This window comes from Triticum urartu, chromosome 6A (assembly GCF_056163025.1).
Source record: "Triticum urartu cultivar PI428250 chromosome 6A, HENAU_Tu73, whole genome shotgun sequence".
NCBI lineage: Eukaryota > Viridiplantae > Streptophyta > Magnoliopsida > Poales > Poaceae > Triticum > Triticum urartu.
The window spans coordinates 133,102,339-133,128,672 of NC_141878.1; the positions used below are offsets into that span (position 1 = coordinate 133,102,339).

The window sequence follows — 26,334 nt, forward strand, 5'->3', positions numbered from 1 at the left end:
CCTGGCTGCCCTTCTCTCTCTCCACTAAGGCCCATATGGCCCATTACTTCTCCCGGGGGATTCCGGTAACCCTCCAGTACTCCGGTTTTCTCCGAAATCACCCGGAACACTTCCGGTGTCCGAATATAGTCGTCCAATATATCAAAGTTTATGTCTCGACCATTTCGAGACACCTCGTTATGTCCGTGATCACATCTGGGACTTCGAACTAACTTCGGTACATCAAATCTCATAAACTCACAATATAACTATCATCGAAACCTTAAGCGTGCAGACCCTACGAGTTCGAGAACAATGTAGACATGACCAAGACATGTCTTCGGTCAATAACCAATAGCGGAACCTGGATGCTCATATTGGCTCCTACATATTCTACGAAGATCTTTATCTGTCAGACCGCATAACAACATATGTTGTTCCCTTTGTCATCGGTATGTTACTTGCCCGAGATTCGATCGTCAGTATCTCAATACCTAGTTCAATCTCATTACCGGCAAGTCTCTTTACTCATTTCATAATACATCATCTTGCAACTAACTCATTAGTTGCAATGCTTGCAAGGCTTATGTGATGTGCATTACCGAGAGGGCCCAGAGATACCTCTCCGACAATCGGAGTGACAAATCCTAATCTCGAAATACGCCAACCCAACATTTACCTTTGGAGACACCTATAGAGCTCCTTTATAATCACCCAGTTATGTTGTGATGTTTGGTAGCACACAAAGTGTTCCTCCGGCAAACGGGAGTTGCATAATCTCATAGTCATAGGAACATGTATAAGTCATGAAGAAAGCAATAGCAACATACTAAACGATCGGGTGCTAAGCTAATGGAATGGGTCATGTCAATCACATCATTCTCCTAATAATGTGATCCCGTTAATCAAATGACAACACATGTCTATGGTTAGGAAACATAACCATCTTTGATTAACGAGCTAGTCAAGTAGAGGCATACTAGTGACGTTTAGTTTGTCTATGTATTCACACAAGTATTATGTTTCCGGATAATACAATTCTAGCATGAATAATAAACATTTATCATGATATAAGGAAATAAAATAATAACATTATTATTGCCTCTAGGGCATATTTCCTTCAGTCTCCCACTTGCACTAGAGTAAATAATCTAGATTACACAGTAATGATTCTAACACCCATGGAGCTTGCAAATCTCTATGTCTCCCACCTGGACTAGATCCCAGATGGAATTGAAGCGTCTCTTGATGTGCTTGGTTCTCTTGTGAAATCTGGATTCCTTTGCCAAGGCAATTGCACCAGTATTGTCACAAAAGATTTTCATTGGACCCGATGCACTAGGTATGACACCTAGATCGGATATGAACTCCTTCATCCAGACTCCTTCGTTTGCTGCTTCCGAAGCAGCTATGTACTCCGCTTCACATGTAGATCCCGCCACAACGCTTTGTTTAGATCTGCACCAACTGACAGCCCCACCGTTTAATGTAAACACGTATCCGGTTTGCGATTTAGAATCGTCCGGATCAGTGTCAAAGCTTGCATCAACGTAACCATTTATGATGAGCTCTTTGTCACCTCCATATATGAGAAACATATTGAGGGAGTCCTGGATTAGGGGGTGTTCGGGTAGCAAGACTATACCTTCAGCCGAACTCCAGGACTATGAAGATACAAGATTGAAGACTCCGTCCCGTGTCCGGATGGGACTTTCCTTGGCGTGGAAGGCAAGCTTGGCGATGCGGATATTCAAGATCTCCTACCATTGTAACCGACTTTGTGTAACCCTAACCCTCTCCGGTGTCTATATAAACCGGAGGGTTTTACTCCGTAGGACAACTTCATCATACAACAATCATACCATAGGCTAGCTTTTAGGGTTTAGCCTCCTTGATCTCGTGGTAGATCTACTCTTGTACTACCCATATCATCAATATTAATCAAGCAGGACATAGGGTTTTACCTCCATCAAGAGGGCCCGAACCTGGGTAAAACATTGTGTCCATTGTCTCCTGTTACCATCCGGCCTAGACGCACAGTTTGGGACCACCTACCCGAGATCCGCCGGTTTTGACACCGACATTGGTGCTTTCATTGAGAGTTCCTCTGTGTCGTCGCTTTCAGGCCCAATGGCTTCTTCGATCATCAACCACGATGCAGTCCAGGGTGAGACTTTTCTCCCCGGACAGATCTTCGTTTTCGTCGGCTTCGCACTGCGGGCCAACTCGCTTGGTCACCTTGAGCAGATCGAAAGTTACGCCCCTGGCCATCAGGTCAGATTTGGAAGCCTAAACTGCATGGCTGACATCCGCGGGGACTTGATCTTTGACGGATTCGAGCCACAGCCAAGCGTGCCGCACTGTCTCGATGGGCATGATATAGCTCTGCCACCGAACAGCGGCTTGGAGGCCGCACACGCATCGGTTCTGACCATTGATTCGGAGCCCACTACGCCAATCGAGGATCAGCGGTTGGACACTGCCTCAGGGGCTGCGATCTCAGAGGCGATCGAGCCGAACTCCAGCCCCGCACTCCGCATGGCCTGTGACTCCGAGGAGCCGGATTCCTCTCCGAACTCCGAGCCCCCCGCGCCCCCGTCGATCGAATCCGATTGGGCGCCAATAATGGAGTTCACCGCCGCGGACATCTTTCAGCACTCGCCCTTCGGCGACATCCTGAATTCTCTAAAGTCTCTCTCTTTATCAGGAGAGCCCTGGCCGGACTACGGTCAGCAAGGTGGGATACGGACGATGAAGAAATTCAAAACCCACCCACCACCCACTTTGTAGCCACTATCGACGACTTAACCGACATGCTTGACTTCGACTCCGAAGACATCAACGGCATGGACGACGATGCAGGAGACGAACAAGAACCAGCACCTGTAGGGCGTTGGAAGGCCACCTCGTCATATGACATATATATGGTGGACACTCCAAAGGATGGAGATGGCGATGGAACAGCGGTGGACGATACCTCTAAGAAACAGCCCAAGCGCCGGCGTCAGCGGCGTCGCTCTAAATCTCGCCAAAGCAAAAACGGTGATTCCGGCACGGGAGATAATACTACTCCGGATAGCGCTGAAGAACACCCCCTCCAGCAAAATTCAGCACAGGAGGACAGAGAAGCCAGCCCTCACGAGAGGGCGGCGGACCAAGAGGTTGAGGACGATAATTATACGCCTCCCTCCGAAGACGAGGCAAGCCTCGACGACGACGAGTTCATCGTGCCAGAGGATCTTGCCGAACAAGAGCGTTTTAAACGTAGGCTCATGGCCACGGCAAGCAGCCTCAAGAAAAAGCGGCAATATCTTAGAGCTGATCAGGATTTGCTAGCTGACAGATGGACTGAAGTCCTTGCGGCCGAAGAGTATGAACTCGAACGCCCCTCCAAGAGTTACCCAAAGCGCAGGCTGCTACCCCGACTAGAGGAGGAAGCACCTACATCACCAGCGCATGACATGGCCGACCGGCCACCTCGTGGCCGCGACAGAGAGGCCTCTTGGCCCTCCACTCAAGCCATGCCCCGGCACCGCGTCAAGCATACTAAGGCACGGGAAAATGCGCCCGACCTGCGTGACATCCTGGAGGACAAGGCAAGGCAAACAAGATCGATCTACGGATCGCGCAGGCGCCCCACGGCACGTGACGGTGATCGTCACTCCGGACGCAATGAATCCGGCCGGGCCGAACTCAACAGACAAAGCTCCTTCGAGCTGCGTCGTGATATAGCCCAATACAGAGGCGCCGCACACCCACTATGCTTCACAGATGAAGTAATGGATCATAAAATCCCTGAAGGCTTCAAACCCGTAAACATCGAATCGTACGATGGCACAACAGATCCTGCGGTATGGATCGAGGATTATCTCCTTCATATCCACATGGCCCGCGGTGATGATCTACACGCCATCAAATACCTCCCAGTCAAACTTAAGGGACCGGCCCAGCATTGGCTTAACAACTTGCCAGCAAACTCAATCGGTTCTTGGGAGGACCTGGAAGTTGCATTCCTTGACAACTTCCAGGGCACTTATGTGCGACCACCGGACGCCGATGACCTAAGCCACATAATTCAGCAGCCAGAAGAATCGGCCAGGCAATTCTGGACACGGTTCCTAACAAAGAAAAACCAGATAGTCGACTGTCCGGACGCAGAGGCCTTAGCGGCCTTCAAGCATAATATCCGTGACGAGTGGCTGGCCCGGCACCTGGGACAGGAAAAGTCGAAATCTATGGCAGCCCTCACAACACTCATGACCCGCTTTTGCGCGGGAGAAGACAGCTGGCTAGCTCGCGGTAACAACTTAACCAAGAACACTGGTAATTCGAATACCAAGGACAAAATTGACAGGTCGCATCGGAACAAACAAAAGCGCCGCGTTAACAGCGACAACAACGAGGATACGGCAGTTAATGCCGTATTCCGGGGCTACAAATCCGGTCAACGGAAACAACCATTCAAAAGAAAAACTCAGGGCCCGCCAGTTTGGACCGAATACTCGACCGCTTGTGCCAGATACATGGCACCCCCGAAAAGCCAGCCAATCACACCAACAGGGATTGTTGGGTGTTCAAGCAGGCAGGCAAGTTAAGAGCCAAAAACAAAGACAAGGGGCTGCATAGCGACGACGAGGAGGAGCCCAGGCTGCCAAACAGCAGTGGACAGAAGGGATTTCCCCCGCAAGTGCGGACGGTGAACATGATATACTCAACCCACATCCCCAAGAGGGAGCGGAAGCGTGCGTTATGGGACGTATATGCGATGGAGCCGGTCGCCCCAAAGTTCATCCCATGGTCCTCCTGCCCGATCACCTTTGATCGAAGGGACCCCCCACTAGCATCTGTCACGGCGGCTTCGCCGCATTGGTTCTAGACCCAATCATTGACGGATTTCATCTCACAAGAGTCCTCATGGACGGCGGCAGCAGCCTGAACCTGCTTTACTAGGATACAGTGCGAAAGATGGGCATAGATCCCTCGAGGATCAAGCCCACCAAAACGACCATTAAAGGCGTCATACCAGGTGTAGAAGCCAACTGTACAGGCTCAGTTACACTGGAAGTGGTCTTCGGATCTCCGGATAACTTCCAAAGCGAGGAGTTAATCCTCGACATAGTCCCGTTCCGTAGTGGCTATCACGCACTGCTCGGGCAAACCGCATTCGCAAAATTCAATGCGGTACCACACTATGCATACCTCAAGCTCAAGATGCCAGGCCCTAGAGGAGTAATCACGGTCAATGGGAACATTGAACGCTCCCTCCGAACGGAGGAGCACACGGCTGCGCTCACAGCAGAAGTACAAAGCAGCCTCTCTAGGCATTCTCTAGTTCGGCCTTCAAAAAGCCGGACACTGTCAAGCGCGCCCGGAGTACCCTATAACAAGACCGCCTGGCACATTCCGAGCTAGCGTAGCAATGCGTCCTGAACCCTAGCCCTCGCGATATAGCGAAACCAGCGCTTCGCGTACATAACTACGCTCTCGAAATACCATGGGCACAGGGGAAGGGGCACTATCACGGCACGCCCGAAATACGGCTTAAACCGCACCAGGGGCTGCCGGATTCCTTCTTTTTTTCTCTTACTCTCAGGACTCCATACTTCGGACGACCTGTTCGGCAATTCAACTGCTGCACAAACGATGCAAGATCCAGGGAAGCAGACAAGCCACGCCGCATTATGGAACTCCCAGGTGGTCTCTATTGCGAGCAGTATACCTGTTTTTTAATACAATTCCGCGGCCTGCCCCTGGCCAGGACATGTTAAATAGTCCAATTTATTTTGCTTATCGCACTATTTGTATCATTCCGCTTTCATAGCAGCCTTTCTATAAACAATGCATAGCTTTTTGTCTATTTTTTGCATTACCCTCTTTTTATATATATGTTTATTAATAACATGCTGCATCCGTACACTGTGGTACGGCAAAATACGCCAGGGGCTTCAGTACCCATCAATATGGCGTGAGAAGTCCGTCTACTTTCACAAGTGCGGCACCCCGAACTTATAGCACTATATGCATCGGCTCTGAATCATGATTTGGGTCAATAGTTGGGTTTGCCCGGCTCCTATGTTTTGGTGCCTTACGTTCCGCTATATCGGCTAAGCTAGCACTAGGAGAACCACTGCGATTGTGCCCCAGTTGAGCTGGGCCGAGCACCTCAGTGGAGAAAGCTAAAACTGACTGTCATGATGAGGCGAGAGACCGGTCGCTGTTCGAGAGGTTTTTCGAGTCCTTAAAGGCTTATGCCGCTTCGAGCAAGGAACCGGCTTTGTCCGGCCAAGGTGTGGATAGCGCCCCGAAGTCGGTCTTCCGAATACTAGGGGCTTCGCCGAAATTTAAAATTATAGAGTTCTATGGTTAAGTGAGAGTGTTCAAGCATTATAGTCCGATTGCCTTGTTCGTTGTGCTGACCGCCTCCCTCGATGGACCCAATCATGGGAAAAAGAGCCCTCAGGTTTATCCTGAACACCCCAGCACTAGTGGCATGGGGGCAGAAGCCGATGACTGGCCATCTCTCAATTTTTTCATAAACGGTCGCACAGAAAGTAATATTTTAAATTCAAGCATTGCTTAGCGCATATGAACAAGCTTTTAGCGCACAGGATAACACGAGCGATTTCATTCAAAAATTACATCCTTGGTACATTCATCCGGCACAAGGCGGGCACCAGCAAGAACATCCTTGTAATAGTTCTCGGGCTTGCAATGCTCCTTCCCCGGCGGCGGCCCGTCCTTCACAAGCTTCTCACCATCCAGCTTACACCAGTGCACCTTTGCACGGGCAAGGGCCCTACGGGCACCTTCGATGCAGACGGAGCGCTTGATGACCTCGAGCCTTGGATAAGCCTCCACGAGCCGCCGCAGCAGTCCGAAGTAGCTCCCAGGCAGGGCCTCTCCAGGCCACAGCCGAACTATGAAGCCCTTCAGGGCCTGTTCGGCCGCCTTGTGGAGCTCGACCAGCTGCTTCAGCCGGTCGCTCAAGGGCACAGGGTGTCCGGCCTTAGCATACTGAGACCAGAACACCTTCTCCGTCGAGCTGCCTTCCTCGGCTCGGTAGAATGTGGCGGCATCGGATACGCTACGGGGAAGATCTGCGAATGCCCCTGGAGAGCTCCGGATTCGGGTAAGTAACAAGTAGTTTACTTTTATATGTTTGCTTTGCATATAGAATGCCTTACCCGCCGCTATATTTTTCACCGCATCCAATTCCTGGAGGGCCTTCTGGGCTTCGGCCTTGGCAGATTTGGCAGTTTTAAGGGCCGCAGCAAGCTCGGACGCTCGCGTCTTCGAGTCGAGCTCCAAACTCTCATGTTTTTGCATGAGAACCTGAAGCTCTTGCCGCACCTCACCGATCTGTGCCTCAAATTTCTCCCGCTCGGCGCGCTCCATGGCCGCTTTCTTCTCGGCCTCGGACAGCGCCTGCTTGAGGGTCGCCACCTCAGTTGCGGCCCCTACAATAAGCAGTATACTCCTGTCATTTTTGCAATTGTGCCTCCCTATAGGCATTTTTCTATAAGGTATCTCTTACCTTCTTTCTCCTCGAGCTGTCGTTTGGCAAGGCCGAGCTCTTGCTCGGTCCGCTCGAGGCCCTGCTTCAGGGCACCCACCTCCGCAGTCAGTGCGGCGGTGGCCAGCAGCGAAGCTTGCATACGTATATTGACTCCTTTTTAGTTAGACTCCTGCGATATTTAATAGATCCTCTATTCGGCTTTTCTTTCCGAACGCCAAACAGAGCATCAGGGGCTACTGTCTATACGGTAATATTTTTACATATTTTTACTTACCACGAAGCCTGTTAGAAGGCTAGCACAAGCTTCAGTCAGTCCGCTTTTGGCGGTCCGAACCTTCTGGACCACCGTACTCATGATGGCACGGTGCTCCTCGTCGATGGAGGCGCCCTTAAGCTCCTCCAGCAGATTGTCTGGTGCCTCCGGTTGGACGGAGGACGTCAGCTCAGTAGGCTTGCTCCTCTTGGCAGGAGTTCGCCTACCGCGGTCCGGAACCGTTGATGATTCCGGCGCAGTGTCCGGCTTAAAGCCGGACTTGGAGCCCATGGGGGTCTTGTCCCCTTCACTCCAGGAGTCCGGGAGGTCGCCTCGTGGCTCCTCCTGGACCACCTCCTCTCGCCCCAGAGCTTGTCGCGATGCCACTTCGGCGTCATCCGCAGCACAAGGGGAAGCAGCGGGCGGAACTGAATTCACGTCCGATGAATCCAGGGAGCCGCTCGACGACTCGTCGAGCCCGTCCTTGGGCGGACTGCATGATTATATCCGACATTAGGGAAACCTGTGCAACAAAAGGAATATCATGAGTTACTCTGGTATCCGAACACTTACGATCTCGCCGGACGCTTGGCCTTGTCCGGCCACTCCTCTTCGTCCTCGTCGGCGTCGGGGACGTAGTCCGGCGGAGGGGTTTTCCTCTTCTTGGACCCCTCGGCCTCCCCTACTGGGGCGGCCTCCCTCTTCTTTCCTCCCCCCGCTGGAGGGGGAGAGGTTTCTTCTTCCTCCTCCTCGTCTTCACGGGAGGAGTGCGCCTCGGACTCGTCGGACGACGAGTCTGACACCACCATATGCCGGGAACTCTTTCGAGTCCCCGTGGCCTTCTTCTTCTTGGCCTTCTTCTCCGGCACCACATAAGGTGCCAGAACCAGCAGCTTCTCTAGGAGAGCAGGGGCTGGGTCTTCGGGCAAGGGAGCCGGACATTTAATCTGTCTGGACTTCTCCCGCCAATCCCGTCAAAGGTAAGGGAGTTTAGATCCCGCATAGAGTCAAACTATGAAAAAACTTAACATCCTATAAAAGATGGAAATATCTTACCTCGCCAGCAGGACGCTGCGAGCTGAATCCGCGGTCTTCGGAGGCGGATGTGGGAGCCTCAGCGCCTTTGGTTAGCCCCCTCCAGACATCTTCGTATGTCGTGTCGAAGAGCCTGCTCAGAGTTCGGTGCTGCGCTGGGTTGAACTCCGACAAATTGAAGTCCCGTTCTTGACACGGAAGGATCCGGCGGACGAGCATGACCTGGATTACGTTGACAAGCTTGAGCTGCTTGTTCACCAGGGACTGGATGCATTTTTGCAGTACGGTCAACTCTTCTTCGTCGCCCCACGACAAGCTCGTCTCCTTCCAGGACGTGAGCCGCGTAGGGGGTCCGGATCGGAATTCAGGGGCTGCCATCCACTTCGGATCGCGTGGCTCGGTGATGTAAAACCACCCTGACTGCCACGCCTTCAAGGTCTCCACAAAGGAGCCCTCGAGCCATAGGACGTTGGCAATTTTGCCCGCCATGGCACCTCCGCACTCCGCCTGGTTGCCGCGCACCACCATTGGCTTGACGTTGAAGGTCTTGAGCCAGAGGCCGAAATGGGGGCGAATGCAGAGGAAAGCCTCGCACACGACGATAAACGTCGAGATATTGAGGATGAAGTTCAGGGCCAGATCGTGGAAATCTAGGCCATAGTAGAACATGAGCCCGCGGACAAATGGGTGAAGAGGAAAACCCAGTCCGCGGAGGAAGTGGGGAAGAAATACTACCCTCTCATGGGGCCTTGGGGTGGGGAGAAGCTGCCCCTCCTCAGGAAGCCGGTGCGCGATGTCTTTGGACAAGTATCCGGCCTTCCTTAACCTTTTGACATGGCCCTCCGTGACGGAGGAGACCATCCACTTGCCTCCCGCTCCAGACATTGTTGGAGAGGGTTGAGGTAGGAAGTGCGGGCTTGGGCACTGGAGCTCAGGTGCGCAGAAGATGGATAGGCAAAGGAGGAAGAAGGCGTAGGTAAAAAGGTGGATCCTTATCCCCTTATATGGGCGGATGCGACTATGCGTCCCCACCAGCCTAGTAAAACTCGCTTGCCTCCCAAGCGCCGTGATAAGTGGCGTGGTTGGGTTACCCACGTCCGTATTAACGAGAATCCTGTAAACAAAGGGGACATGATCTCTGCTTTGACAAGACGTGCCAAGGAAACCGCCTCGCAAAACACGCTGAGGTGGAGAAGTGAAAACGATTCGAATAAAGGCTTGGCCGTAGTGTGATGTCATGCTGCGGAATATGTCAGCAGATTAGATTTGTGTTAATATTATTCTCTCTATGGCAATACGTGGAAGCTTATTTTGCAGAGCCAGACACTACTCTTGGTGTTTACAAACTTTTATGAAGAATTTGGAGGAGGAACCCGCCTTGCAATGCCGAAGACAATCTGCGCGCCGGACTCGTCATCATTGAAGCCTGGTTCAGGGGCTACTGAGGGAGTCCTGGATTAGGGGGTGTTCGGGTAGCCGGACTATACCTTCAGCCGAACTCCAGGACTATGAAGATACAAGATTGAAGACTCTGTCCCGTGTCCGGATGGGACTTTCCTTGGCGTGGAAGGCAAGCTTGGCGATGCAGATATTCAAGATCTCCTACCATTGTAACCGACTTTGTGTAACCCTAACCCTCTCCGATGTCTATATAAACTGGAGGGTTTTAGTCCGTAGGACAACTTCATCATACAACAATCATACCATAGGCTAGCTTTTAGGGTTTAGCCTCCTTGATCTCGTGGTAGATCTACTCTTGTACTACCCATATCATCAATATTAATCAAGCAGGACATAGGGTTTTACCTCCATCAAGAGGGCCTGAACCTGGGTAAAACATTGTGTCCCTTGTCTCCTGTTACCATCCGGACTAGACGCACAGTTCGGGACCCCCTACCTGAGATCCGCCGGTTTTGACACCGACACATATCCTTAGTCCTTTTCAGGTATTTCAGGATGTTCTTGACCGCTGTCCAGTGATCCACTCCTGGATTACTTTGGTACCTCCCTGCTAGACTTATAGCAAGACACACATCAGGTCTGGTACACAGCATTGCATACATGATAGAGCCTATGGCTGAAGCATAGGGAACATCCTTCATTTTCTCTCTATCTTCTGCATTGGTCGGGCATTGAGTCTTACTCAATTTCACACCTTGTAACACAGGCAAGATTCCTTTCTTTGCTTGATGCATTTTGAACTTCTTCAAAATTTTGTCAAGGTATGTGCTTTGTGAAAGTCCAATTAAGCATCTTGATCTATCTCTATAGATCTTAATGCCCAATATGTAAGCAGCTTCACCGAGGTCTTTCATTGAAAAACTCTTATTCAAGTATCCCTTTATGCTATTCAGATATTCTATATCATTTCCGATTAGTAATATGTCATCTACATATAATATCAGAAATGCTACAGAGCTCCCACTCACTTTCTTGTAAATACAAGCTTCTCCAAAAGTTTGTACAAAACCAAATGATTTGATCACACTATCAAAGCGTTTATTCCAACTCTGACAAGCTTGCACCAGTCCATAAATGGATCGCTGGAGCTTGCATACTTTGTTAGCTCCCTTTGGATCGACAAAACCTTCTGGTTGCATCATATACAACTCTTCTTCTAGAAATCCATTCAAGAATGCAGTTTTGACATCCATCTTCCAAATTTCATAATTATAAAATGCGGCAATTGCCAACATGATTAGGACAGACTTAAGCATCGCTACGGGTGAGAAGGTATCATCGTAGTCAATCCCTTGAACTTGTCGAAAACCTTTTGCGACAAGTCGAGCTTTGTAGACATTAATATTACCGTCAGCGTCAGTCTTCTTGAAGATCCATTTATTCTCAATTGCTTGCCGATCATTGGGAAAGTCAACCAAAGTCCATACTTTGTTCTCATACATGGATCCCATCTCAGATTTCATGGCTTCAAGCCATTTTGCGGAATCTGGGCTCACCATCGCTTCTTCATAGTTCGTAGGTTCATCATGATCTAGTAGCATGACTTCCAGAATAGGACCGTACCACTCTGGTGCGGATCTTACTCTGGTTGATCTACGAGTTTCAGTAGTATCTTGTTCTAAAGTTTCATGATCATTATCATTAGCTTCCTCACTAATTGGTGTAGGTGTCACAGAAACTGGTTTCTGTGATGTACTACTTTCCAATAAGGGAGCAGGTACAGTTACCTCGTCAAGTTCTACTTTCCTCCCACTCACTTCTTTCGAGAGAAACTCCTTCTCTAGAAAGTTTCCGAATTTAGCAACAAAAGTCTTGCCTTCGGATCTGTGATAGAAGGTGTATCCAATAGTTTCCTTTGGATATCCTATGAAGACACATTTCTCCGATTTGGGTTCGAGCTTATCAGGTTGAAGCTTTTTCACATAAGCATCGCAGCCCCAAACTTTCAGAAACGACAACTTTGGTTTCTTGTCAAACCACGGTTCATAAGGCGTCGTCTCAACGGATTTTGATGGTGCCCTATTTAACGTGAATGCGGTCGTCTCTAGAGCATATCCCCAAAACGATAGCGGTAAATCAGTAAGAGACATCATAGATCGTACCATATCTAGTAAAGTACGATTACGACGTTCGGACACACCATTACGCTGTGGTGTTCCGGGTGGCGTGAGTTGCGAAACTATTCCGCATTGTTTCAAATGTACACCAAACTCATAACTCAAATATTCTCCTCCACGATCAGATCGTAGGAATTTTATTTTCTTGTTACGATGATTTTCAACTTCATTCTGAAATTCTTTGAACTTTTGAAACGTTTCAGACTTATGTTTCATTAAGTAGATATACCCATATCTGCTTAAGTCATCTGTGAAGGTGAGAAAATAACAATATCCGCCATGAGCCTCAACATTCATCGGACCACATACATCTGTATGTATGATTTCCAACAAATCTGTTGCTCTCTCCATAGTACCGGAGAACGGTGTTTTTTTCATCTTACCCATAAGGCACGGTTCGCAAGTACCAAGTGATTCATAATCAAGTGATTCCAAAAGTCCATCAGTATGGAGTTTCTTCATGCGCTTTACACCGATATGACCCAAACGGCAGTGCCACAAATAAGTTGCACTATCATTATCAACTCTGCATCTTTTGGCTTCAGCATTATGAATATGTGTGTTACTACTATCGAGATTTAATAAGAATAGACCACTCTTTAAGGGTGCATGACCATAAAAGATATTACTCATATAAATAGAACAACCATTATTCTCTGATTTAAATGAATAACCGCCTCGCATCAAACAAGGTCCAGATATAATGTTCATGCTTAACGCTGGCACCAAATAACAATTATTTAGGTCTAATACTAATCCCGAAGGTAGATGTAGAGGTAGCGTGCCGACCGCGATCACATCGACTTTGGAACCATTTTCCACGCGCATCGTCACCTCGTCCTTAGCCAATCTTCTCTTAATCCGTAGTCCCTGTTTCGAGTTGCAAATGTTAGCAACAGAACCAGTATCAAATACCCAGGTGCTACTGCGAGCATTAGCAAGGTACACATCAATAACATGTATATCACATATACCTTTGTTCACCTTGCCATCCTTCTTATCCGCCAAATACTTGGGGCAGTTCCGCTTCCAGTGACCAGTCTGCTTACAGTAGAAGCACTCAGTTTTAGGCTTAGGTCCAGGTTTGGGTTTCTTCTCTTGAGTAGCAACTTGCTTGCTGTTCTTTTTGAAGTTCCCCTTCTTCTTTCCTTTGCCCTTTTTCTTGAAACTAGTGGTCTTGTTGACCATCAACACTTGATGCTCCTTCTTGATTTCTACCTCCGCAGCTTTCAGCATTGCGAAGAGCTCGGGAATAGTCATATTCGTCCCTTGCATATTATAGTTCATCACGAAGCTCCTGTAGCTTGGTGGCAGTGATTGGAGAATTCTGTCAATGACGCAATCATCTGGAAGATTGACTCCCAATTGAATCAAGTGATTATTATACCTAGACATTTTGAGTATATGCTCACTGACAGAACTGCTCTCCTCCATCTTGCAGCTATAGAACTTATTGGAGACTTCATATCTCTCAATCCGGGCATTTGCTTGAAATATTAACTTCAACTCCTGGAACATCTCATATGCTCCATGACGTTCAAAACGTCGTTGAAGTCCCGATTCTAAGCCGTAAAGCATGGCACACTGAACTATCGAGTAGTCATCAGCTTTGCTCTGCCAGACGTTCATAACATCTGGTGTTGCTCCAGCAGCAGGCCTGGCACCTAGCGGTGCGTCCAGGACGTAATTCTTCTATGCAGCAATGAGGATAATCCTCAAGTTACGGACCCAGTCCATGTAATTGCTACCATCATCTTTCAACTTTTCTTTCTCAAGGAACGCATTAAAATTCAACGGAACAACAGCACGGGCCATCTATCTACAATCAAACATAAACAAGCAAGATACTATCAGGTACTAAGTTCATGATAAATTTAGGTTCAATTAATCATATTACTAAAGAACTCCCACTTAGATAGACATCCCTCTAATCCTCTAAGTGATTACGTGATCCAAATCAACTAAACCATGTCCGATCATCAGGTGAGATGGAGTAGTTTCATTGGTGAACATCACTATGTTGATCATATCTACTATATGATTCACGCTCGACCTTTCGGTCTCCGTGTTCCGAGGCCATATCTGCATATGCTTGGCTCATCAAGTATAACCTGAGTATTCCGCGTGTGCAACTGTTTTGCACCCGTTGTATTTGAACGTAGAGCCTATCACACCCGATCATCACGTGGTGTCTCAGCACGAAGAACTTTTGCAATGGTGCATACTCAGGGATAACACTTCTTGATAATTAGTGAGAGATCATCTTAAAATGCTACCGTCAATCAAAGCAAGATAAGATGCATAAAAGATAAACATCACATGCAATCAATATAAGTGATATGATAAGGCCATCATAATCTTGTGCTTGTGATCTCCATCTTCGAAGCACCGTCGTGATCACCATCGTCACCGGCGCGACACCTTGATCACCATCGTAGCATCGTTGTCGTCTCGCCAATCTTATGCTTCCACGACTATCGCTACCGCTTAGTGATAAAGTAAAGCATTACAGCGCAATTGCATTGCATACAATAAAGCGACAACCATATGGCTCCTGCCAGTTGCCAATAACTTGGTTACAAAACATGATCATCTCATATAATAAAATTTAGCATCATGTCTTGACCATATCACATCACAACATGCCCTGCAAAAACAAGTTAGACGTCCTCTACTTTGTTGTTGCAAGTTTTACGTGGCTGCTACGGGCTTAAGCAAGAACCAATCTTACCTACGCATGAAAACCACAACGATAGTTTGTCAAGTTGGTGCTGTATTAACCTTCGCAAGGACCGGGCGTAGCCACACTCGGTTCAACTAAAGTTGGAGAAACTGACACCCGCTAGCCACCTTTGTGCAAAGCACGTCGGGAGAACCGGTCTCGCGTAAGCATACGCATAATGTCGGTCCAGGCCGCTTCGTCCAACAATACCGCCGAACCAAAGTATGACATGCTGGTAAGCAGTATGACTTATATCGCCCACAACTCACTTGTGTTCTACTCGTGCATATAACATCAACACATAAAACCTAGGCTCGGATGCCACTGTTGGGGAACGTAGTAATTTCAAAAAAATTGCTACGCACACGCAAGATCATGGTGATGCGTAGCAACGAGAGGGGAGAGTGTGATCTACGTACCCTTGTAGACCGACAGCGGAAGCGTTAGCACAACGCAGTTGATGTAGTCGTACGTCTTCACGGCCCGACCGGTCAAGCACCAAAACTACGGCACCTTCGAGTTTTAGCACACGTTCAGCTCGATGACGATCCCCGGACTCCGATCCAGCAAAGTGTCGGGGAAGAGTTCCGTCAGCACGACGGCATGGTGACGATCTTGATGTTCTACCATCGCAGGGCTTCGCCTAAGCACCGCTACTATATTATCGAGGATTATGGTGGAAGGGGGCACCGCACACGGCTAAGAAAACGATCACGTGGATCAACTTATGTGTCTAGGGGTGCCCCCTGCCCCCGTATATAAAGGAGCAAGGGGAGGAGGCCGGCCGGCCCTATAGGCGCGCCAAGGAGGAGTCCTCATCCTAGTACGAGTAGGACTCCTACTAGGAGGGGGAAGGAAAGGGGGGCGCCGCCCCCCTCTCCTAGTCCAATTCGGACCAGGGGGAGGAGGCGCGCGGCCCACCCTGGCTGCCCTTCTCTCTCTCCACTAAGGCCCATATGGCCCATTACTTCTCCCGGGGGTTCCGGTAACCCTCCGGTACTCCGGTTTTCTCCGAAATCACCCAGAACACTTCCGGTGTCCGAATATAGTCGTCCAATATATCAATCTTTATGTCTCGACCATTTCGAAACTCCTCATTATGTCCGTGATCACATCTGGGACTCTGAACTAACTTCGGTACATCAAAACTCATAAACTCATAATATAACTGTCATCGAAACCTTAAGCGTGCGGACCCTACGGGTTCGAGAACAATGTAGACATGACCGAGACATGTCTCCGGTCAATAACCAATAGCGGAACCTGGATGCTCATATTGGCTCCTACATATTCTACGAAGATCTTTATCGGTCAGACCGCATAACAACATACGTTGTTCCCTTTGTCATCGGTATGTTACTTGCCCGAGATTCGATCGTCGATATCTCAATACCTAGTTCAATCTCGTTACCGACAAGTCTCTTTACTCGTTTCATAATACATCATCTCGCAACTAACTCATTAGTTGCAATGCTTGCAAGGCTTATGTGATGTGCATTACCGAGAGTGCCCAGAGATACCTCTCCGACAATCGGAGTGACAAATCCTAATCTCAAAATACGCCAACCCAACATTTACCTTTGGAGGCACCTGTAGAGCTCCTTTATAATCACCCAGTTATGTTGTGACGTTTGGTAGCACACAAAGTGTTCCTCCGGCAAACGGGAGTTGCATAATCTCATAGTCATAGGAACATGTATAAGTCATGAAGATAGCAATAGCAACATACTAAACGATCGGGTGCTAAGCTAATGGAATGGGTCATGTCAATCGCATCATTCTCCTAATAATGTGATCCCGTTAATCAAATGACAACGCATGTCTATGGTTAGGAAACATAACCATCTTTGATTAACGAGCTAGTCAAGTAGAGGCATACTAGTGACGTTTAGTTTGTCTATGTATTCACACAAGTATTATGTTTCCGGATAATACAATTCTAGCATGAATAATAAACATTTATCATGATATAAGGAAATAAAATAATAAAATTATTATTGCCTCTAGGGCATATTTCCTTCAGGGGACACAATGTTACCCAGGTTCGGGCCCTCTCGATGGAGGTAATACCCTACTTCCTGCTTGATTGATCTTGATGATATGAGTATTACAAGAGTTGATCTACCACGAGATCGTAGAGGCTAAACCCTAGAAGCTAGCCTATGATTATGATTGTTGTTGTCCTACAGACTAAACCCTCCGGTTTATATAGACACCAGAGGGAGCTAGGGTTACTCAGAGTCGGTTACAAGGGAGGAGATCTACATATCTGAATTGCCAAGCTTGCCTTCCACGCAAAGGAGAGTCCCACCCGGACACGGGACGAAGTCTTCAATCTTGTATCTTCATAGTCCAATAGTCCGGCCAAAGTATATAGTCTAGCTGTTCGAGGACCCCCTAATCCAGGACTCCCTCAACTACCCTTATCACTTCACTGTCTCCCCACTTCTCCCTGTGGCCACAAGCCCACAACTCTCTCTACCTCCTCAGGTCGACCCTCCTCTTCGTCTCCACTGCCGACACGAGGTCTCGCACCCCCTCTCCCCACTCTTCTCAACACTTCCTCGTCGAATCGGTCTCTGAAGTGCCCGAGGATCCGCTCGAGCTCGGCATGCTCGCTGGCCAACCCAGTGCTAGGCATGGACAAACGCCGATGCGTAGGCGCGGGACTCGCTTGCACCAGATCAATGGTCGTGGCAATCGTGCATCCAAAGCTTCATGGCCCGGCTCCGTGCCTTCCTCTCCATCTCGCTCGCCCGGCTCTTAGAGCGTCTGCTCATCGTCGGCTCCCACCACCCTGTGCATGCAGCTGTGTTGTGCCCTGCCCTGGCCAGGTGCGGCAGTAGTGCCGTAGTGGCTGGTCCCCTGCAACTGCAAGCCGGCGCTGGTTGATGATCATTCCCCACTCCAGCTTTCATATATGCTTAGTTCTGACTTGAGGTACGCCCCATTCCCCACTTTTGCAAATTCCTTTTTTTGGGGAAACACTTTTGCTAATTCCTAGTTGATATTCATCACTGTACAGTACATCTGTAGCTCAGTATCTTAGGTTTAAGCATGAGAGTCATTTTAGGATCGGGGAGAAAAAAATAGAAGTTGGAGTAAGCTGTTCGATTAGACATTCTTAACTTTGTTGTAACAACTGTTATGAGTGGAGTTTCTAGTTAGTTAATATTTTTGAGGAAACCATGTTGTCATAAAGTGGATAGATTGGTGGATTTGAATTCTGGGTGGCTAGGGGCATTGTGAGGAGCTAGGGTACCAAGGCAGATGAGGTTGATTTGGCTTGATCCTGCCAAAGAAATTTACTTCTTCTGAAAAGACGGAAGCATGTTTTTAGAAAGTTCATGGTTAACTTTCCAAATCCGGTATTTATAGCAAAGCAAAGAGATAGGTTGAAGAATGAATAATTGATATAACACAACCTTCTAGATGTATTTCTTCTTGTCCCGGACTCCCGGTTATAATAGAAGTGCTTTTGCAAGCTTACAAGGAATGGATATTGAAGAAAATGGAAGAGTCATCGAATTTGTTCCATCATAAATTTTTGGGGCTCTGGAATAAACAGAAAGATGTGAATGGGGAGGCATGCCTGCCTGCCATATACATCAACCCGAAGCTTTTGAGCATTGTACAGAAGAAGTACTTGACATGTTTACTTCATGATAGTATTGGATTTTGTTCGGTCAGAACGATCAGGTACTTACTCAATTAATTTCCGAATATACCAGTTATTTGTTGAATGTATTGGTTCGACTCGGTGATATATCAAAGCTTCTCTTTACCTGAAACGACTTAAGGGTGTATTAAGGTAGTCCAATGCATGGGTTTCATATTTCAGTTCTTATATGTCATCCTGTTTTCATAAGGCTATGTAGTTAAAAATAGGAATACATAGCTTACAAAATGCGCCTTGTTAAGAGCTCAAAATCACATTTGACTCAGAAGACCAGCATTTATGATTGCAACACCAAAAAATGATCAAATGTGCTTTGGGAATGCTATGCAGGAAAAAAATAAGCACAATAGCATACCAAATGTACCCTGCTAAGACTCTACACATATTCTCGTGCCTTAAGCATGATTTTGTGACTTCGGACTCTGACTAAAAATTACTCAACTTTCGTTTCCTATACTTGCTCTTCTCCGTACAAGAGAGTTTTTGTAATTATTGTCCAAAATGTGTACGACAAGTATGTGTGACTGTACGGTATGCTTTGGCTATCTTAAAACCTGTTTTAATTTGGTCCTGGTATAGTACTTTCTTAGGTCTTAGTTTGGCCTTTACTGGAAAACCTACATTTACACTCTGCATATGGCAACATGTTTATGTAATTACACTGTGTAAGTGTTTGACTAGTCTCACATCAAAGCATAGTTTGAGACATTTCACTGATGAGCACATACATGTATAGAAAGTTTGCACATAATCTGTTCAAATCGGGAGGGATACAGGGATTTTTTTAGATGAGGACAAACTTGTTTGGAAATCCTAGCTTTGCCATTGATTCTACCTGAATTTACTTTAGTAGGTCTTCTCTTGTAAAATCCAAACTGTTTCCGAGCCTATATGGGTGTACGTTGCAAATAGTATATGTGTTCATCTAACCAAAAAGACCAGGTGCTATCTTTTCTATACATTTTATCAGCACATATTAAAATTGTTTGAGAACAATTACTCTGGTCTATGCTACTTTTTCGCAGGACCATTACTCCTTACAATGGTGACGCATAAAAGGGCGTGCACTAGCATTATTTTTATTAGCGTCTGCTCGTGTCGTGCTGCTGGGCGGATACGTGCGCAAGTCACCGCCCTTGCTACATCAACACACGACGGATTCTCTTGTCCGCGCCAGCTTACAGTGTCACTGCCGACTCTCCCGTCCGCACCGGCTTCCAACGTTGCGGCTACTCGCTCATGATTAATTTCAGCTTCATCGTGGTGATCATTAACTCCACGGTGAATACTTTCCGGTCTAACATATCAGTTCTCCAATACAGGACAAGTTATATCACTGAGCTGTTGACTGACTCATACCGGTTTATATCATGGTCAAATATGGAGAATCTCAAGACAACTCCTCGAGTCGCCTTAAGACATGGGGGCTACAATGGCATGACTCAGCAAAATTGGCCAGTATCAATAATCCAGAACTCTGGGTCACTGAAGGGAAGATAACCCGGTCCCGGAGGCTACCGCCATATTGGTGAAAACTTAAAAGGCCGTCAGAAAATTTCTGGCTCAAAATAAAGATTCCGGTTTAAAATCCGGTTTAAGAGACATCTCTCTCCCGCAAAGCTTTGAAGCTCTCAAATCCGGTTCAAACATCCGGCTCAAGGTAAATTTATCTCTTACAAAGCTTTTAAACTCTCAAATCCGGTTCAAACGTCCGGCTCAAGGATAATCTATCTCTCACAAAGTTTTGAAGCTTTCAAATACGGTTTAAAGTTTCGGTTCAAAAGGAATTAATCTCTCGCAAGATTCTAGTTCTTAGAAAAATTAAAGGTTGCCAAAGAGAACTTGCTGCCATGATGCACGGTTCAAACATGGGTGTCCTGCCTTATGGGCTCATCTTCATATGATTACTTGGGGGCTTCCTGTTCAAACATAGGTGTATTCACCAAAGAGAACATGGCGTTACTACCCTCTTGATGCGGCTATCAAGACAATATTATCATCAGGGGCCAAAGAGAGTTTGTTGCACACCACAACTCAAACATAGGCACCCGGCGAGCACAACTCAGAAATATATCACATGGGGGTTTCTGCTTGCAAAGCGGAGTCCTGTCCATTAATCCGGCTATCACGCCACAACAAAGCTTGGGAGCTTCACGCCACAACAAAGCTTGCAAAGCGGAGTTACTCTTATACAGACCCTGAACTTGTCAAAGTTAAAACGACGATTGGTTAGTTGGAGGCCCATCTTAAAAGGATTTGTCAAATGGTTTAACTCAGCGGCCTGGTAGCCCATGAAAAGCCTCGAGTTTGGGCCTGGCAGCCCTTGAAAAGCCTCGACTAAAAGTTTTTTCATTTGCTTTTTGTCAAAGTTTCTTCTCCTTTGATAAGGTTTTAAGGTAAACCGGCGTCCATTGACCCGGCCAGACTATAAGTCATTTCATCAGTCCAGTGTTTCTTAACCCGACACAAGCTTTCAACTATCAGTTGTTAGTACAAACTCAATTATAAACCGGAGTTTTCCTAGCCCGGCCTGGCGTTGACTATAAGTTGCCAGGATGATTATCCGGTGTTTATTACAACCCGACACGGTTTTATTACAAACCGGCAAAATATGACGGGAGTTATCATACTCAAGATTTGGGTTATCACCCTTACTAAAAAAAGTTGGTAAACCAACGATGTGATTCAATGTCACAGGTATGATCTATTTCATATTTGATTATTCTTAAGTGCAGCCTTGGTTATAAACCCGGGTTATATGTTGGGCATTATGACACGTCCGGCGGTAAACCTCCAGGACACTTTAAACTTGTTGTATGCAGAAACAGGTTGAATAAAGCATAATTACAAATCACCGGTGTTTATTGACCCGGCTTGGCTTTGGACTATAAGTCGCCAGTATATATTTGGATTTCGCCATTGGAATTATGCGCTTATAAATCGTTGGGTATATTATTCAAATAGCTAACATGGCTGGATTTTTATTATGGTTATCAATAACCAGTATTATGATTAAGGTTTTCAAAGTCGCTTTAGCGCAATGGCTATCATATTATCAATAGATATGATTTATTCTACAATTGAAGGAATAGTCCCAAGTTGCTGCAGGCTTACGACCCAGCACTTGGGGGCTACATTATTTCAGTTGAAATTACATCAAATACACAAGTCTCATGTCGCTACAAGCATGCACCATGACACTTGGGGGCTAATGTAAAGTCATTTTTTGCTCACCTTATTGAAGACCCGACTCATCACATTGTAATGAGCCGTCCCTTGGGGGCTACCAATTGCCTCCGTCAACAATTTAAGGTACAAAGCTTTTTATCCATTACATTGAAGGGTCCACTGCTCAGTTGGTAAAGCACAAGGCTCTTAACCTTGTGGACGTGAATTCAAGCCCCATGATGGGGGTTACATCATATGATGTTATTTTCATTGAAGAATATATCAAAGTCCCAGCTCAATATTATCTTACTGAGCCGGCCCTTGGGGGCTACACGTTGTTGTTCAAAGTTTACAAGATTATATTTACAAAGTCCCTGCTCATTATTGCATAATGACCTGGCCCTTGGGGGCTACACTGGTTGAAGTTTTTATGAGCATCAAGCAATTACAAGTCCCAGGTTACTGCAAGCATGACAACCCGACACTTGGGGGCTACATATGTGGAATACTCAATTCTGACTAGTGACTGGGATGAACAACCTGGATTTCTTCAAGCTTGTGACATTCATATTGAAGCAAGTCTTAAGCTGTTGCTATGCTACCTTCTTAAGACTTGGGGGCTACAAGTGATAGGCATATAAGAGATATATTTTCAAGCTTGATATTAACTACAATTATGACCTGGTGCCGTCAATATTTGTAAACCGGTAATGATAAACCGGCAAGTTCAAGTCTTAAACCGGCACAGTTTAACATTCTCAAACCGGCAAGTTCTACATTCTTAAACCGGCTGCAGATCAGATGAGTATTTCAAAGGCCAATATTTTTTGTTAAGCATTGGGAGCTAAAGTCAAAGGAGTTATTCTTCAGAATATTCCTCTACAAGAAACCAATATCAGCAAATTGACTCTGAAGCTGGTCTATTGACCCGGATTTCTCAAAAGAAGTATCTGGATTTTTTGCATTCACAAAGTTTGAACATATCTACTAAAGGAGATTTGCTATGAGTTCATGGGCATGTATCAAGAAGGAAATGACAAGGACTTAAAGATGAGCAGGTGCCGGCTTACAAGAATTTTTAACCCGGATCACAAGCTGTCAAATATGTTCTTGTGTTTATTTTGCAGGATCAGTTAAACATGGATAAATCCAAATTAAACTGGGGGCTAATGTCGGGGATATACCCCGCGGTATGACCCGCCCGGAAGTATGACCCGGCCGGAAGTATGACCCGGACGGACTTGGTGATTCATTGGTGACCCGCCCTGACTTGGTGACTCACTAAGTGACCCGCCCGGATCTCTCCACTCACTAATGACCTAGCCAAGCTAGGTGACTCATTGGTGACCCGGCCGGCGGAACAGAGGAGCAACAAGACCCGGTGGCCCAAGCAGACGGTTCATGGAAGGCCGTCTCGTATTATGGTGGGCCGGATTAAGAGGAAAGCATAAGGAATATTCCCTTACAGAGGAAGCAAGACTAGGACTCCACTTGTAATAGAGTAATCCTAATCCTAATAGGACTAGTCATGTAAACCGCCCCTTCAACATATATAAGGAGGGGCAGGGCACCCCAAGTGGGACAAGATTCACAAGTTCCACAAGTTGGACAAGTTAGGTTTAGACAATAGCTCTCGAGATAGAGCACTCTTGTAACCGTGATCATCATCATCAATATCAATGAAGCAGGATGTAGGCTTTTACCTCCACCGTGAGGAGCCGAACTTAGGTAAAACATCGCGTCTCTCATCCCGCTCAACCCCTCTCAAGCTATCACATAGATGCGTTGGCCTCGCGACTAAGTCCTGACACTAAGGACATCTGCCGTGACAATTTCACGACATTTACTTTCCTTTTTTTATCATGCAATACTTACCCTGCAGCCATATAATATGAAAATTTAATAATAGAAGATGACCTCATTTATATACAGAAAAATGAAAATTGTTGTAACATTTAGAGCATTCCACTTACCGGATTTTAATTCCATGTCCTTGGATGCATATTTGAATAAATCATCCAGTTCTTTTAGCTGTTGCACCAACAAATGAAAAAGTATTAGCATCACAAGCCACAAATAAAAAGAAAAACAAGCTTATTTGAGAAGATGGGGTGGTAGGACTAACTACAAACCATAGAAGTGCTTTTGGAACGTCCACTCATCTCTGCATTAATGAGAGATTCAGGATAGGACCAACTACAGTACCGCTCTCTACCCCTCTGCCTTTTTATTTCTTTAGTGTCTGCAATTCATGACATAGTTTAGCAGTTGAGCAACAATCCAGTGACTGCACCACATGCACATGTTATGTTCTGCAATTGTGTGTCTGCCGATTGTCCGGTAGCTGGCACCTGTGCTACAATGTTACTCCCATCAAGGACGGCAGCAATATGCTTATTTTGCTCGCGGGTTGGACGTTGTCGCTTTAAAATGTCCTCGCTATTTTGTGCATACAGCTCCCTTTCCATCTGATTCTTTATCTCATTACGATCTGCATGTTTGAAGAACAGATCATAGATCATTATATAGCAATAAAACTGGGCCATATATCATGAAGTTGATCATCATTACCTTGTTATACAGCCAGTTGGGTGTGTGCCCTATTGATCTTGGCTGTGGCAATTTTCTTCTGTTTATAGACCTCATGCCGTCTCTTAGTAATCTCATCCCTATTTTGTGCATACTGCTCTCTATCCCTCTGCCTTTTTTACTTTTTAGGGTCTGCAATAAATGACACGATCTAGCATTTGAGCAACAAAACTGAAATCGGGTGCTTGGGTACTGATCATCAACCAAGTATTGGGTGTTGCTTATATCCTGGCACGGGATGAGCGTCCCGTTGGGAGTGGTCGGGACCATACATTGTCCTTTAACCCTGTGAATGTCAAGAATGTTATCATACAATTATACCTGAAGGAATAATGCAACAGGATGTAGTAGTTTGTAGTACCATTCATCTAGGTCTCTTTCTGGATGTGTCTTTATTTGTGTTCATATTACTTGTAACTAAAGCATTGGACGATCCATATGCAGATTGGGAAGGCCTTTAGGTGAGGTCAGTTATATACTGAAGAGCATGCACCTTCGTTGGCGGCGAGCTTGTCAGCGCGGCCGTGGACGGGCGCCTCGGTAGCTGCACCTGTGAGGGAGAAGAGCTCGTCCTCGTGGCCGTCATCGGGTGACTCGGGGTTGCACTTGTGCTGGCGAAGAGCTCGTCGTCACGGTCGTCGTCTGATGCCTCGGCGTCTGTGCAGGGCAGCGAGCAACGATGGTGCACGTCAAGCTGTACTCCCGGATTGATTCCCCCCTAATTTAGCAGATTTCTTTCCCTATACTTGAGCAAGTCCATGCGAAATGGACTTGATGTTTCCTTGTATAGGCGTGGGATCCGTACTGAAGTGGCATGTTGTGCGACGGCTTCTTTGCGTGAGGTAGATCGTGGGAGAAGTAGGACGTGGGCGTCTACGCGGGGCAGCGAGACCCAGGATTTGGTACGAGAGTGGGGGGGCTATGGCACGTGAGGGAGAAGGGGTGGGAGGGGCGACCCTGCCGCCTCCACCAGAACCACCGCCACCGTCACCGCTGGGGGCCTCACCGGCACCGCTGCCGGCGCAGGTGCCGGGCCTGGGGTCCTATCGTTCGGGCCAAGTGGTGGCTGCCGGATCCGAATCCGAGACGACTCTGGATCAGGAGGGCCAACATTTGGCTCCAGCCCGATGGCGGATCCAATTCATATTTCTGGATGGTTGGATCATGGAGAGGCGGATTTCTCTATACACATTCGCCGTCAAGATGGATGACGGTTCGAGATCGCGATCACGATATTCTCGCCGGCCGGTACTTGGACATCAACGAACGGATCCACGCAGGTATGCGTTTGAATATTGATGATTTCAAAGTCGTTGTTGTTGAATGTGTGCAGGAGAACTTAAGAGGGGAGGATCAGATCGAGGTTGTCGATCTAATATCAGAACCAGAGGGAGAAGAAAATAGCATGCATGATTGGGTCGACCATTCGATGAGGGGCGACTGGGCGGGCGACCATGCACCCGACCGCGATGGCGCCGTCCGCCGCCGATGATCACCGGCGCGTCGGCGGGCGGTTCTGGGCTCTCGCCGAGTCCGACGAGGAAGTTGCGGACGACGATGGGGATGCATCCCTGGCGGAGTCGCCGCCCTCGCCGACACCTTCGGATCTCATTTGCGAATTTTTCCATGCAGGTTATAGCGAAGATGAAGTGGCCACAACGATCGATCGGGTTCTGCCACCAGACGATCCGGCGCATATCGGTCTTCACGCGGGCGAGAAGAATGAGATGATCCGACGCATTGTTCATCGGAAGACGGCGGCGTCGGTGCTCAGACCTTGGAAGGGTCCCCTACCTAAAGGTGAGCCTTCCGAAT

At 47.3% G+C, this 26,334-nt stretch overlaps 1 pseudogene; it reads left to right on the plus strand.

Annotated features, from left to right (window-relative positions):
- LOC147964462 (uncharacterized) overlaps positions 1-25,862 on the plus strand; it is a 42,860-nt pseudogene extending 16,998 nt beyond the window's left edge.
- Positions 25,863-26,334: the final 472 nt, after the last annotated feature.